Genomic DNA, 5,088 nt, shown 5'->3' with positions numbered 1-5,088 from the left:
CCCACTCGGTGTCAAGCACAGGCACTATGCCAGGTTTGCAGAAAAGAATCCGTGATTAGAGAGGTTAAGTAATTTGCCCAAAGTCATGGAGCTGGTCAATGGCAGAACTGAGTTTCAAACTCAAGTCTGTTGGACTTCAAAGCCCCTGCTTATCATATGTTGCCTCTGCAGCTCATTTCCCATACCCTGCTTGGCTTGCTCTCTTTGGAGAGCCTTCTTGTTGAAAGCTTTTCATTTAGTTTGACATTAAATAATACAACCTAGCTAGGTAAAACCTTTTATTAAGCCCCTATAAATCTCATATTTGACTCATTCAGTAGGTACCAATGGAGGATGTCATCTTGAAACACTCATTCAAGTTGTCTTCACATCCTCTAATAAATCTTCCAAAAAGTAGCATCAGATGGGTTCTTCCTCCATCATACAAGCAGAAGTAGACTCAGAAGGTTGTCTTCTCTGTGAGTGAAATGTAAATCTCTGAATAATATCAGGTAGTGCTGGTGAGAATTGATCTTTCCAAAGACCCCCAAGTATATCAGATATCTTATTCTTGAAAAAAGAGAGCCTAACAATTTAGGGGTATAAGTTCATGTCTTAATAAAGTTTCTCATTGTCTCTGCTTCACTCCACAAGGTTCTCAGCCTTGGTTGTACATTAGAATCACCTGGCGGTGGCGGGCCTTTCAAACCCCCGGAGGCTACATTCCTACTCTCTACATTTTCTGGCCTAATTGGCCTTGGGAACAGTATCAGAACTTTTAAAATTACAAAACCAAAAACAAGAGTTCAGAACCCCTATGGTGAAGTAGATATGGTGAGAGACTTTACTAAGACATGGGTCTTGACCCCAAAGCTATTAGGCTCTCTTTTTTCCAAGAATCTCTATTTTGTTTACATTGAAAGAAATAAGCCCTATTAGTGTATGTGTCCCACGAAGCTGGCTATGTGAAAACCGTTATGTCTAAAAGCAAGCATTTTAAACCTAGTCTACTTATGTGCCAGATGAGAGGCTATGTTGAATGACTGACTCACTAATGATGCTTGAGAATAACTATACACAGTCAGTGTGCTTCCACAGAAGCCCATCTTTGCTACAAGAAGAAATTCTCTTGAGTAAGCAACTAAGCAAGCATGGAATAAGCACTTTCAAAGAAAAATAATCCTTTATTTCTGCAAAATAGTCTGGATAACCTCACCACACCATTCAACCATAAGAACTTAATAGGAGCAAAACCATTAGCATTAAACCATGGCAGTCCCTAGCACATATAATACCACCATTGCTCAAAACATTTTTGGAGTAATTCTTTTGAAATTTTCATCGTGGCAGCTTTCTAAGGCCACTTATGAAAAGCAATTATATTGGAATTTTTGGATCCAAAGAGGTATTAACCAGATTCATCATTCACCTATCAAACTATCAATCAATAACCCTCAATGATGACTGTGCCCTCTGATGATATCCCATAAGAACAGAGGGGTGGTTTACTCTGGCAAAAAATTCCTGAAGGGCTACGGATCTTAAGTGAGGAAGGTGACCCAAAGCTAGGCTCTGAAGTCAATGTTTTTTAACATCTGTATTGGAGTATAATTGCTTTACAATGTTGTGCTAGTTTCTGCTGTATAACAAAGTGAATCAGTTATACGTATACAGATATCCCCATATCTCCTCCCTCTTGCGTCTCCCTCCCACCCTCCCTATCCCACGCCTCTAGGTGGTCACAAAGCACTGAGCTGATCTCCCTGTGCTATGTGGCTGCTTCCCACTAGCTATCTATTTTACATTTGGTAGTATATATAAGTCTATGCCACTCCCTCACTTCGTCCCAGCTTGCCCTTCCTCCTCCCCATGTCCTCAAGTCCATTCTCTGTGGACTTCATAAAGTCCACAATAAAGTCTCTGTGTCTTTATTCCTGTCCTACCCTGAAGTCAATTCTTGTAGAGCATATGTCCTCAAACTTTAATGTGCATAAGAATCACCTGGAGAACTTGTTAAACTACAGTTTGCTGGGCCCCATTCCCAGAGACTCTAATTCAGTAGGCCTGGGTAGGGAGAGTCAATTTGACGTTCCATCAGCTCACAGGTATTGCCTGAGGCCCACATTTTAAGCAACACTGTTGTAGGGTGAAACTGTGAAGATAAAAATACTCATGTGAGGGACTTTCCTGGTGGCACAGTGGTTAAGAATCCGCCTGCCAATACCGGGGATACGGGTTCGAGCCCGGGTTTGGGAAGATCCCACATGCCGCAGAGCAACTAAGCCTGTGCGCCACAACTACTCAGCCTGTGCTCTAGAGCCCACAAGCCACAACTACTGAGCCCGTGTGCCACAAGTACTGAAGCCCACATGCCTAGAGCCCATGCTCTGAAACAAGATAAGCCACCAGAGTGAGAAGCCCGTGCACCACAATGAAGACACAATGCAGCCAAAAATAAGTTAATTAATTTTAAAAAATCATTTAAAAAATACTCATGTGAACATGTAAGTTCTATTATCCTTTTTTAAAAGGATAGAAATTATCGAAAGGACTCAGGAACCAACTTGGAGAGACTCCTGCCAACCAAAGATGAAAAGGGAAGCATCCAAAGGGTAAGAACTGCAATGAATTGAAATCCACCAAGTACGTTTAAATCCATGAGTTCCTAATACTACCAAAAAAAAAAAAAAATCCCAAACAAACCCAAAACCTCAGTTGTCTGCATTGGAAAATTCAAGGGAACAAATGCATTATTTTGAAAACTGGGAACTGGAGGGAAAGAATTAAGCATGTATGTTACCTTTCCTCTACAAACTGTACCTCTGGGTGACCAAATAATAAGGAAGGAGAAGTGTATCACTGTAGAATGAGTAATGAAGAAGGTAATGAAAAAAGCAATGAATGAGACTAGCCATATATTATAATGCCAAGTGAATGACTGGATCTAGACATTGAGCATCAACAACTGCTAACATGACAAAAAGACAATCCCAAATGTTATATGCTCCTGATAGAGGTACATATGCACCACCTATGAAGTAGGTTGCCAAGTAAATAGAACCTGGCTGTGACCACACCTCTTGATCCAAGACCAATTTACGGGAAATACAGAAGGGATAAAGGAGTATGCTAACGGCACAGGGATGCAATCAACAAAATCCAGATTGCGGGACGCTCTATAGGACAAACCCAGTTTGTACAATCAAAACATTGAAAGAGGCACCGCGCTGGGCACTCCCGCGGCTCCGTCTCCTGCTACAGCGGTGTGTGGACCGAACAGACCCAGGGTGGCCCCTCGCTCTCGCCTCCGACCACCTCCAGCCTGTGTTCCACTCGCACCCTTCGGAACCAGCCGCTCAGCTGTCCTCGGCCACCGGGACCGCCAACACCATACTCTGAGCTTAACTCCGTAAGGCCGCCGTCAACCGCCTGGTCAACGTGCATCTGCGGGCCGCCCGCACCTACCTCTCTCTGGGCTCCTATTTCCACCGCCACGACGCGGCTCTGGAGGGCCTGGGCCACTTTTTCCGCGGAGTGCCCGAGGGGAAGCGTGAGGGCGCCCAGCGCCTCTTGAAAATGCAAAAGCAGCGCGGCAGCCGCGCCCTCTTCCGGGACGTGCAGAAGCGTCTCAGGGTGAGTGGGGTGAAACCCAGGACGCTGTGGAAGCCGTCATGCTCGCGGAGAACCTGAACCAGGCCCTTGTGGACCTGCACGCCTTGGGCTCTGCCCGCGCAGACCCCCGCCTCTGTGACTTCTCCGGCTTCCCGGAGAGCCGCCTCCTAGATGAGCAGGTGAAACTCATCCAGAAGATGCGCGCCCATCCGACCAACCTCCGCAGGCCGGCTGGTCCCCAGGTGGGGCTGGGCGAGGCCCTCGTCGAAAGGCTCGCCCTCCAGCACGAGTAGGAGCGTCTGGAGCCCAGCGGCCTTTGAGGAGCCCTCTGGCGTCAGGGCTTCTGCCTGAAGCCCCGCTCTGCAGCCACTAGGCAGCTTTTAACCACCCTTGAGCTCTCTCCCAAGCCTTGGACCAAATGGAAACAGTAAAGCTTTTTGCAACAACAAAAACAAAAACAACAACAAAAAAAACTGAAAGAAACCATATCTAGAAGACATAGCAATCAATTGAAATATATAGACTATATTATTAGGATCCTAATTCAAAACACTGTAAAAAAAATTACAAGGTTTATGAAACTAGAAATTTGAACAGTTTCTGGATGCTATAAAAGAATTATTATTAATTTGTTTAGGTATGAAAATGATATTGTGTTCATGGTTTAAAAAGCTTTATTTTAGAAATATACACTAAAGTATGCAGATGAAATATATCATGTGGGTGTGAGGAGTGGATAGGACTCTAGATGAGTAGTTCTCAACTGGGTGCAATTTTGCCCCCTAAGGTACATTTAGGATGTCTGGAGACATTTTTGGTTGTCGCATCATGCGGGGTGGTGCTCCAGGCATGTAGTGGGTGGAGGCCATGGATGCTGCTAAAGTAGGGAATAAATATGTGTTTAGCTGAGTGCCTTAAATAGTTTTATTAGACTTTCTTCCTTTGTTCTTTTTGTCTGCTACTTTTCAATATAGAAATGCAAGGAGCCCTTCTTGTCATCTGGACAAGTAATTTTGACCCAGTCAACTTCTTTTCATATTACTCCCTGGAAAATGTAGATGGCCTGGTACATTTGGTTCCAAAGGTTTAAAACAGCAAACCCTGGAGGGATCCAGGGAATGAGGGGTGAGAAGAAATGTGTGTAGTTAACTCAGTAGTTTTCAATCCAGGGTGATTTAACCCCACAGGGGATATTTAATAATGTCTAGAGACATTTTTGGTTGTCACAACCTGGGTAGATGGGTGCTACTGGCATCTACTGGTTAGAGACCAGGGATGCTGCTAAATATCCTACTATAGGCACAGGATTGCTCCCCACAATAAAGAATTATCTGGCCCCAAATACCAGTAGTACCAAGGCTGAGAAACCCTGGGCTAATGTGACTAAAACTCCTAGATGAAGGTTTTCCTAGATAATTAACTTTGCCTTTCTTTGTTCTTCTTACCCGACGCATACAGGTTATTAAAGGCATGCTCAGGAGAAATCATTTAAAATGT

The 5,088-nt window shown here is 44.2% G+C and overlaps 1 pseudogene; it reads left to right on the top strand.

Moving 5' to 3' along the window:
* The first annotated feature begins 2,510 nt into the window (after positions 1 to 2,510).
* Positions 2,511 to 3,884, top strand: LOC103085739 (ferritin light chain pseudogene; annotated as a pseudogene).
* The last annotated feature ends 1,204 nt before the right edge of the window (positions 3,885 to 5,088 follow it).

Source organism: Lipotes vexillifer, unplaced genomic scaffold (assembly GCF_000442215.2).
Source record: "Lipotes vexillifer unplaced genomic scaffold, Lipotes_vexillifer_v1.1 scaffold1086, whole genome shotgun sequence".
Lineage (NCBI taxonomy): Eukaryota > Metazoa > Chordata > Mammalia > Artiodactyla > Lipotidae > Lipotes > Lipotes vexillifer.
The sequence above is the reverse complement of the archived record's forward strand: the minus strand, read 5'-3'. Positions and strand labels throughout refer to the sequence as shown.